The sequence below is a fragment of the Mus pahari genome, chromosome 11, assembly GCF_900095145.1.
Source record: "Mus pahari chromosome 11, PAHARI_EIJ_v1.1, whole genome shotgun sequence".
Lineage (NCBI taxonomy): Eukaryota > Metazoa > Chordata > Mammalia > Rodentia > Muridae > Mus > Mus pahari.
In genome coordinates this window covers 70,656,742-70,667,934 of record NC_034600.1, presented here as the reverse complement: position 1 = coordinate 70,667,934, position 11,193 = coordinate 70,656,742, and the positions used below count along the sequence as shown (strand labels likewise).

At 45.6% G+C, this 11,193-nt stretch overlaps 1 protein-coding gene across 1 annotated transcript in view; it reads right to left on the bottom strand.

The window, feature by feature from the left end:
- Retreg1 (reticulophagy regulator 1) overlaps positions 1-11,193 on the bottom strand; it is a 133,656-nt gene that overhangs the window by 85,455 nt on the left and 37,008 nt on the right. The window lies entirely within an intron of this gene.

Genomic DNA, 11,193 nt, shown 5'->3' with positions numbered 1-11,193 from the left:
GAGAAGAGAAGAGAAGAGAAGAGAAGAGAAGAGAAGAGAAGAGAAGAGAAGAGAAGAGAAGAGAAGAGAAGAGAAAAGGGAAGAGGAAGAACTGCGTGCTTCTTTCTGTGAACTCTATTACCAGACAAACACAGACTAAGCTAACAATGGCCAAAAAGCACTGAAGAAGACTGAATAAAAAGGAGAGTGTACTGAACACCAGCATTCACCACTGCTTTCCGACTGTGGACCCAAAGTGACCAGCAGACTCACCATCCTGCTGCCAGGCTGTGCTTGTTGATGGGACTGTCTCCCCTTAAACCGTGTGTCTAAATAAACCCTTCCTTCCTTAAACGGCTTGCATTGGGTATTTTGAAGGTAGGGTTCTGGCTTTTATGCCACAGGCTATAGGGAGAAAGCCCAAGGCATGGAGCAGAAAAATAAAACGATAAGTGATTTAGGAGGATAAGCTGAGCTAAGAAGGAAATATGCAATCAAGCTACCTTCTAGAATGCTATGCAGTCTATCTTGTCATATATTTGTGTTGTGGATAGCCCTGGAGCTAATATATTTGATGATAACTCTATTCTCCAGTGAGGGGTTTCGAACAAGGAATGAGTGAGCACTCAGGTGATTTCCTGTAAACTTTCTTCCCACCTTAACGAATAAAATAAAGGCTAGAGCCGGTGATTGGGAGGAGAAAGAAGGGAAGGTGGAGCTGAAGGTCTTGGGGGAAAAAGAGAGAGGGAGAGGACGACGGAGAAGGAGGAAGAAGGAAAGAAGAGCAGAAGCACCTGGCCTGGAGAAACGGCAAGTTCTAAGGGGTCTCTTATATGGAGACGGTAGTGTAGCGGTAGATCGGCCCAATCTCGGTGCACAGCATGTGTTCACATTAATTGTGTTGTTATTGCCTGGGCTTACTTGGGTTGGAAATTTACTGCGACATATTTGCAATACATACCATATGTGTACACACACACACACACACACACAACTCTACATAAGGCTGGATGAAGTTGTGGATGAAGCTCTCCATCAGAAAGGGACATGCAACCCATCTTCTATCCTCGTCCTCATACTAAGCATCTCTGTGACCTGGGACAATAAAATGAGCAAGGTGGACCAGGTCTGTGCTGCTGAATCAGTGGTCTGCCACTGTCTTACTTAAGGGTTCTATTGCTGTGATTAAGCACCAGGACACAAAGCAACCTGGAGAAGGAAGGTCTTACTCTGCTCACACTTTGACATTATAATCTGTCATCAAACGAAGTCAGGGCAGGCACTCAGGGCAGGATCTAAAGCAGAGGCCGTAGAGAAACCATGCTTCCTGGCTTGCTCCCAGTAGCTTGTTCCATCTCCTTTCGTGTATAGAGCCCAGGACCACCAGCCCAGTGATGACCCCACTCGAGACAGACTCAGCTGCCCCCATCAATCACCAACTAAGAAAATGCTCTGTAGGCCTGCCTACAACCTGACTACGGGAGCATTTTCTTAACCAAAGTTCCCTCCTCTACAATGACTTTAGCTCGTGTCAAGTTGACGTGAAACTATCCAGCACAGGGTCACATTATTATTAATTTTTTTTTTTTGCCTTTTACATTTTTTTAACACAGGCTTTGTTTTGACATGTTTTCTTCCAAGCCTATCTCTTTAGTCTCGGTTTATAATTAACCCTTGCCATTGTCCAATGTTACAGATTTCTCCAAGTCATACTGAAGTGGCAGCTTTCAAGATTCTTATTAGAAATCCACCGTAAGGAAATTCTTACCTTTAAAATGATTTATTTATATATTTATCGCACACTGTGCTATACATTGTCTTATGAGTATACTCTGGGCAATATATGGAATAAATGATATATTTACAACTAGATATTTCTCGGTGAAGCCTAGGTGCCAACAGGAAGATGTTGAGGTGTTCTTCATGGGGCTCTGGTCACTCTCTGACCTGGCTCAGAACCACTGATGAGCCATACCTCAGAGTTTGGCTCCTATGAGTGTTAGATTAGCATGCATCCATGGGATTGCCTCTGCAGAGTGATGCAGAGCCCTGGGAAGAGGGAAAGTTCACTCAAGTTTACACATCTTTAGAACTAGCCAGACAACCACTTAATTATCTGGCTGAAAACAAAGAAGCCCAGACTTAACTGAAGCCCTGACTTGCTCTCCTCCTGGGAGTTCCAACTTCCAGGAATTAAAAAAAAAAAAATTTAAAAATTGGGTAATGGTAGAACTTCAACTCACAGACCTCATTTGGCGAGCACTACCATAGCAAGGCCAAAGAACATTCTAGAGGTCTCTCTGTGTCCTGGGCAAAGGCCCAGTTGGCATCTCAGCCAAGGGTCTTGATGGTCATTAACAATCCATGGTCAGCTGAGAACACAACAAAACAATTGCTTGGGAAAGTGGTGCCACAATGTTCAGGGCGGCTTAGCTGTCTCTTTGGTAAGTTAGTGTCTGTTGCTCCAAAGAATGAAATGTCACTGAGAAGCAAACATTTAAGGTAAATAAACACACATATAGAGGGATCTGTACATACTTGGGATGTTAATCATGTATCATGTTTACTATAACTCACCTCTTCACTAGCCATGAAACCCATAGCTCTGTAATTTATATTTGTGACTTGAGAGGAAAATCTTAGAAACACTGATCAGTTTAACATTCATTGTTAAGAAATTGCCTAATATTATAGAGAGCTTATCTTATTAGATAATTTGGGTCGGTAAAAAAAAAAAAAAAATCACTCTGGTAAATTTCAAACATGTCCGCAAACAGGGGCCAGGGCTTACTAAACTAGCTTTAACAATCCCCCATGCATAACCGTTCCCTCCATATCCTCACCCCACACCTCACCATGAAGTACCCATGCCCTACTTGGAGTGAATCCCCACAAAACTAATTTAGTCTGAAAATGTTTCCATTTATCGTCTCCAAAGCTTTTTATTAAATTTTTTTATTGGTTATGTTATTTATTTACATTTCAAATGTTATCCCCTTTCTCGGTTTCCCCTCCAGAAACCCTCTATCCCATCCCTCCCTCCCCTGCTTCTATGAGGGTGCTCCCCTGCCCACCCACCTACTTCTGCCTCCTCACCCTCACATTCCCCTACACTGGGGCATCCAGCCTTCACAAGACCAAGGGCCTCTCCTCCCACTGATGTCCAACAAGGCCATCTTCTGCTACATATGTGACTGGAGCCATGGTTCTCTCCATGTGTACTCCTTGGTTGGTGGTTTAGTCCCTGGGAGCTCTGGGGGGGGGGAGGGGGTCTAGTTGGTTGATATTGTTGTTCCTCCTATGGAGCTAACCCAAAGCTCTTTTTAACTGAACTATACCACTGTTACATGTGAGAGCTTACCCAGTCCTTTTGTATCTTATCTCTGTATACATGCTCATGTATGTTTCTGTGCAGATGCTTCTGTACATGTCTGCACATTATCTGGAGCTGGACAGAGTTTGCCTTCGAAGTCTGTTTCGGGCAATTTCCACCTTATTTGCAGCGGGGGGGGGGGGGCAAGGTGTCTCTTTATCAACTGAGAATCAAGTGTTTTGTAGAATGAGGCAGAGCCCTAGCAGAGCAAAAGCTCACTCAAGTTTAAACAGCCTTGGAGCTAACTAGAAAGCCCCGTAAGTGTCTGCCTGGACACAAAGCAGCAGAGACTTGACCAGAGCTCTGGAAGTTCACCGACCTCCCAGATCCCTGTCTGGCCAGTGAGTGCCTGTGCTCAGAATTATGGGTACAAGCCACTGTGCTGACCTCTCCCTGAGTGCTGGGGACCCAGCCGCAGATCCGCATGCTTGCACAGCCAGTGGATGACCCAGAGCCATCTTCCCGTCCGTTGTTCTGTTTTAATACTTTAATTATTTATAATCACTTTGCATATGATGTCTGCGTGAGTCTGCACACGTCACAGCACACCTTTGGAGGCTGGAGGGCCAGCCCCTGGAGTCAGTTCCCTCCTCCGTCTTGAGGTGGGATTGAACCCTGGCCACCATGCTTTGGGGGTGAGCAACTCTAACCGGCTGAACCACTTTTCTGCACGCCTCCCTAAGCTCTTCCCCAATCCTCAGTACCACCACACACCCACTTTTGCAGATTCTCGGAAAGAGAAAGACAAGAGGCCGAAGATTCAGCAACGTCAGAGACTGAAACTGGCATCTGTGGTCACGTCTCTCCCTCACCCTAACCCGGCTGCCATGGTCTTTAATGATGGCTGTTTCTGTGGGGAAAACGGACTTTGCTCAGCAAAGTTTTCCAGATTCTGGGAAATGCTTGCTGAGTTCTAGTGGTGGAGTTTAACACTTTCCCTGTGCCTTTGGAGTAGCTTAATAACTGGTAGTTGGACCTAGGGGCTTTATCAGCTTTGAAACTTTTTCCTGGAAAAATCTAAGGCGTGTGGTGGTGTGTGCTCAGGGGCCCTGTAAGGCAAAAACCCTTCATCCTTGCTGGCTCTCAACTCTAAAAAGGATGTTTATAGTTACCAGAGAAGACAAAGCTCCGAAGCAGGACCAGGCAAGCGTTCAACGTTTATTTTCCTTTGTTTACTGGTTTTCTGCAATGTGTCACCTCCAAAAGTGGCCAAAGTGACTTCCTTCTTCCCCATGTTACTTGAGAACCTGCACACATGTCACGCATTTCGATCCACCATAGCATTATGCTTACGGATCCTCGGGCTAGCCCATCTTGGTTGGTGGTTCCTGAGTCCCTCTGAGGCAACCTTAGAATAAAAATCTTTGACAGTATCAAATACTAAATACACAGAGAAAATGTCAGATGCTGCGTTCAGAACTGTAATTCAGCTTTTTAATAAAACCAGCGATTCTCGTGAAAATGTTCGCTTAAGTGAACATTTTCATAAACAAGGTGACAGGTAGCTGGACTGTGTCACATTTGTCACATCTGTACCCATGGACATCTGTACCCATGGACTGGTGCTGCTGCCAACCATTAACTGCCAATCACTCCTTAGGGAGGGGTGGGGCCTAATGAAGCCCTCCCCGGTGGGGCCTAATGAAGCCCTCCCCTCTCCATGATGCATCTTTGAACGAGCCAGTCTTGTGCAGATCCCGTGTGGATCTGTGTGTTCATGACTGTGGAGACCACGTTATCTCAGGGAACTCATTCCCACCCATCCTTTGGCTGTTTATTCTTTCTGTCCCCTCTTCCGTGATGTTCCCTGAGCCTCGGGAGGCTGGTACAGATGTCCCCTTGAGGGCTGAATACTCTCAGTCTCTCAGTCTCAGCACTCGACCGATTATCAATCTCTGCACTCACAACCGCCCGCTGCCAACAGAGACTGGGGAGGCAGCCACCATGCTCCTCAGCGAGGGAAGTCATGGTAAGCTGTCCATGCACCACTAACACAACTCAGTGTGCACAAATAGCAGACATGAAGTAGTAGGGAGTGGATGGAATGACGGAGGGGTAAGAAAGAGTCTGGGGAAGGGGGAAGAAAATCATTGCATATATGAACAAAAGTAAAGTAAAAGCAAAGAAAATGAGTTTTTTTTGTTGTTTTTTGTTTTTTTGTTTTGTTTTGTTTTTTTTCGAGACAGGGTTTCTCTGTATAGCTCTGGCTGTCCTGGAACTCACTTTGTAGACCAGGCTGGCCTCGAACTCAGAAATTCGCCTGCCTCTGCCTCCCAAGTGCTGGGATTAAAGGCGTGCGCCACCACGCCCGGCTGGGCTTTAAATTTTTAACTTTGTAAAATAAAAAATTAATTTTTGGTTTATTATTTGATAAAGAGTTTTAGTTGTTTCCACTCCTACTCTCCTTCCTTATCTGATAAAAACATTCCTTTATCTCAAGCAGTCCCCTGCCTACTTTCAAGTCTTAGGGTGCGTGTGTGTCTGTGTGAGTGTGCCTGTGTGTGTGTCTTGGGGGGGGGTGTTTCCCAATGAATGTTATTAAACTTGCTCACACGAGGATACATGAGAGATTATTTACTGGAGCGTGGCTGCTTTTCACTGGCCAGACTACTGAAAAACTGACCCCTAGCAACCACTGCCAACAGCCCTCAGGGAGGGATAGGCCCTCTTGATACCCTCTCCCATCTATGATGAGATGCTCATAGGTCCAGCTTTGTGCAGATGTTGTATAGACACCCCAGCCTCCATGGGTGTGATGCCCATGTTGTACGCAGGAGATAGTATCTTATAGTCCTCTGAAATCAAATTTATAATTAAAAGTAGATTAACCAAATCAATTTGCTATAAAAATTCATGATGTTGGCTGTAGGAGATAGTATGTATATGGCATTTTCACACCCTTATATATGGTACTGTATATGTATATATATACATTTATACACATATACATCCCTGCCCCAGCCTTCCCCACATTTATCCTTCCTGCCCATTCCACTGGTCCCCTTTTTGTTCTTTAATAGTGCCCCTTCCAAAAGGCCATCCAAAGACTGCCCCACCTGGGGATTCATCTCACATACAGTCACCAAACCCAGACACTATTGCAGATGCCAAGAAGTGCCTGCTGACAGAAGTCTGCTATAGCTCCCTCCCGAGAGGCTCTGCCAGAGCCTAATACAGAGAAGGATGCATGCAGCCAACCACTGACCTGAGCATGGGGTTCCCAATGGAGGAGTTAGAGAAAGGATTGAAGGAGCCGAAAGGATTTGCAACCCCGTAGGAAGAATAATATCAACCAACCAGACCATCCAGAGCTCCCAAGGGCTAAACCACCAAAGAGTACACATGGAGGGACTCATGGCTCCAGCTGCATATGTAGCAGAGGATGGCCTTGTTGGGCATCAATGGGAGGAGAGGCCCTTGGTCTCGTGAAGGCTCAATGACCCAGTATAGGGGAATACCTGGGCGAGGAGGCAGAAGAGGGCGGGGAGGTGGGAGTAGGTGGGTGGGTGGTGGAGCACCCTCATAGAAGCAGGGGAAGGGGATACGGGGTTTCTGGAGGGGAAACCAGGAAACACTTGAAATGTAAATAAAATATCCAAGAAAAGAAAAGATTAAATAAAAAAAAAGTGTTCCTTCCATTTTCCTTTTCCTGTCCATTCTTCTCCTTAGATCTAGCATGTAAGGGAAGACTTACAGTAGTTATCTTTCTGGGTTTAGATTATTTTGGTTAACATGTGATAATCTCCATTTACAGCAAATTCCTTGAAAACAGCACTGTTTTGTTCATAACAGCGCTCTCTCTCTCTCTCTCTCTCTCTCTCTGGGGGGGGGTGTCTCTGAGTGTGTGTGTGTTGACATCTTTAATTGTTTATCCAAGGGACACTGAGGCCATTATTATGATTTTCCTACTGTAAGCAATCCTATGATAAACTTGGCTGCCGCAACCATCTCTATGATACGCTATCTGATTCCTTCAGATAAATACTCCTGAATGATATAACTGATCTTGTGTTAAACCAAATACTTTTCAATTAATCTTTACACCTGAAAACGACATCAAAATAGCAGTTCCCATCATGTCTGCATCCATGATCCTGCAGCCAGGGCTGTGTCATACCAGCTGAAAAATGTGGTCACTGTCATAGCACAAGTAACAAGGAAGGAGCCCCCTCTTCATCCCATAGGTCCACGAATCCCTTCAGATGCAATCGCAGACCTCTCCTTAATACATCCCACCTAACATCCCTGTATCACCCAGTTTTCCACAGAATGCTATCATTACTGTTTTGATTCTGCTAAGCATGTGTCTGACACTGGGCTAGCAGCTGGGATTATATCGAATCCTGCTCTGCCCAATAAATACGGGGAAGCACAGAGGTTCTGAAGTTCTAAGGCAAAGACAGCTTTCAAATTTTGTCTTCCAAAAGAAGTCAACGTTTGCCAGGTGAGAAGGAGAGGCATGCTCCAGGCCGAAGAGGGCCTTGCTCAGGAGGACATGTAGAACCTAAGAGTTAGGAGGTGTGCCCTGAGCCCTTGACCCCTCTACTCACGGGTGTGGGGTGTACCCTCTAAAGCCAAGTTCAGGGTGAATGAAACAGCCACTGCGCAATGGGCAGAGCCCTGCCCCCGGGTTTCACGGTCACTTGCTTCATCCTTCTACCCAACAGTGAATGAGGACAGTTTGATCATTATCCCCATTACACAGATGAGCCAAGAGAGGTCAGAAACTCGCCTAGGGCTCCAAGGTGAGGTGTGGCAGCAATAAGATGTGAACACAGGCTGCCCAGCCCTACCACTGTGCCAACTGCCTCTCAGATGGATGGTGTCAGCCACTTTATGTGCCCCTTGTCTTGTACAAAGGACTAGAAGCACTGTCACCAGTTTATAAATGAACTTTATTTTTAAGACTACTTTCAGATTTACAAAAGAATTAAGCAGAGCGTGCTGGGAGCTCCCGTACAATCCCTCTCCCCTGAACACCACGTTGTCCCCTATCAAAGCATTTCAGACGGGGCCCATTTATTACCGTGGATGAAGCATTCTCAATGTGCGATTCATAACTGAAGTCCTTAAAACTCCGCACTTTGGGATGTACGTGCTTTGGTCTTTGATGCGTGCATGCTGTCACGCACTTTGGGATGTACGTGCTTTGGTCTTTGGTGCGTGCATGCTGTCATGTGTCTGCCCACCTTTACAGAATGATGCTGAGTAGCCACACTACCCTAAAGGTCCCGTGCTCCGTCCTCCCTTCTCTCAAGCCCCTGAAAGCCACTCGTATTCCTACCTCCACTCTTTCGCCTTTTCCAGAACATCATATGCAGTTACGTGAACTCACTCAACAAGCAGCCTTTCCATTTGGCTTCCTCCATGCAGCAACACAGAAGATTTCAGACTGTATTTCTTGTGGATTGATAGGATGCTTTTTTTAACACCTTTGTATATAATACTCTCATATAATATATTGAAATTCACCCGTTCATCTACTGAAGAACAAACACCTTGGTTGCTTCCAATTGTGGGCAGTTCAGACGAAAGCCACCATTAACCTTCATCTGCTGGGTTTTGGGTGCACATACATTTTCAACTCAGATCAGTCTCCTTTAACAATTCTCTTGGTGGGCTGGTGAGATGGCTCAGTGGGTAAGAGCACCCAACTGTTCTTCCAAAGGTCCGGAGTTCAAATCCCAGCAACCACATGGTGGCTCATAACCATCTGTAACAAGATCCAACGCCCTCTTCTGGAGTGTCTGAAGACAGCTACAGTGTACTTACATATAATAAATAAATCTGTGTATCAGCAGTCCTTAGTCACATCAGTGGTAACAGTTGACCCGCATTTATTGTTGTCCCTGTCACTCCATCATAAGAGACTTTCATAAACACCTTGCTTCAAAGCCCACTGCAACCTAAGGTCTATATTACTTTACTGCCTGCTGTACCGAACCACTATGAAATACTCAACAGTCGTCTATACAAGAATCATCAGACCATCTTCGACATCAAACCCTCCCGAGGATTTCACGGGGCAAAGGCCATGCAACACCTCGGGGACTTGACTGATTTACCCAGTCACATAGCTCCCAGAAGCCTGCTGTGACCACCTGGCCCACAGTGGGATTCTGGGGTGAAGACAGTTATATGCAGTCCTGTCTGGTTCCAGGATGCTGCAGAGCAGTTATCACAGGAGGGACTGGGGTCGAAGCATAGGATACTGTAGAGATCACAAAGAGCAGACAAGCTATGTGCAGTGTAAACACTACCCTCACTCAGGATGATAACCAAGGTCCAAGGTGAAGTGTCAATGGTGGCATCCTGCAGGACTGATGGGCCAGCATAGCCTCTCACTCCTACCAAAAATGGGAGACCCGGAACCTACTGTGGTCTACACTCCGGGACACTCAAGGGCCTTGATCTGGGTAAGACAGGAAGCCTCTGCCCCATGTTCATCACTGACTTCCAAAAAGAGGACTGGCATCGCCTCTCCGTGGCCGGGCAGCATAGTCCCTGTGTCTACACCCCCTTGAAGGACAGCGACAGCAGCCACAGTGGAACACAAACTTCCCTGGGTGGGTTGGGCAAGGAGGCACCAAGTAGCAGGACACAATTTTATCCTCACTGAGTGACCAATAAAAGCGTTCTTTAAAAGAAATTTTAGTTCATTTCTTAAAGGCTTTTAGCCCTCTTATCTGTATAGTTTAGCCTAGAGACCAAGATCCAAGAACACCCAGAAAGACCATTCCCACTAACCCCAAATCCCTGGTTCCAGCAACCAGAAACATCTTCCATATGTCAACAAACTTCTTGTAGCCAGTTAACTACTATAGCCAAAAAAAAAAAAAATACTAGTATACCTGTCTTAATTAAAATACATATGGTATCTACACTCACTGGATATTCCATATTTGGGACACAAAGGCAAATATATATTACAATTATAATGAATATGTATATCTCTTAGGCAAGCACACACATGAACTATAAAGCTATTCATGTGTAATAATAGCTCGTGGGTCTCATGAAGACACACTGCGTGTGTTTGGACACTGCAGGAGTGGACAGTTCTGTAAACTGATCCACGTGCTTTCTGTCAGTGAGCCGTGACCTACTTCTCCACCCCAACACAACACAATGGTGCCTTTAAGAGCATGCCACATCACCCAGGTGGCCCAGTCCTCTCGTGGTCACCACCCACGGATGACTTCCAGCCATGCTAGTCTAGCATGGTGAACACCCATGGATGACTTCCAGCCATGCCTGTCTATCATCCTTTCTGGTTCATTTTAATACTAAGTAAGTCTGTCCATTTGCTTTAATCTGTCCACCTCCCTCTTCTGTGACAGGGCTGATGACCTTGTCCTTCTGAACCTCCTGCCTCCACCTCCCAAGTACTGTGGTTATAGATGTGCAGTACCCTGCTTTGTTTATTTAGTGCTAGGGAATGAAAGCAGGATTTGTGCTTGCTACACAGACACCGTCCTGACGTCCGTTTCTCCAGCCCACTTGGTTTGGTTGGTTTGTTTGCTTGCTTGCTTCTTTGTTTTGTTTTTCCCCTCGCTTCTGCTCCACGCCCAGAATCACTAACATTATTTTGAACTTTACAATGTTTTTCATGCAACCAACTGTCTTCTCCCACTTGCATCCTTGGGATAGTTCAGTTGTCGGGGTCAGTTAGGAGCTCAGGGAACCCTGCAGATGAGGGAGCATAAAGGTTTTTTGTTTTTTTTGGGGGGGGGGGTTGTTTGTTTTTTGGTTTTTGGGTTTTTTTTCTTTTTTGCTTTGCAAATTTTTTATTAGATATTTTCTTTATTTACATTTCAAATGCTATCCCAAAAGTTCCCTAT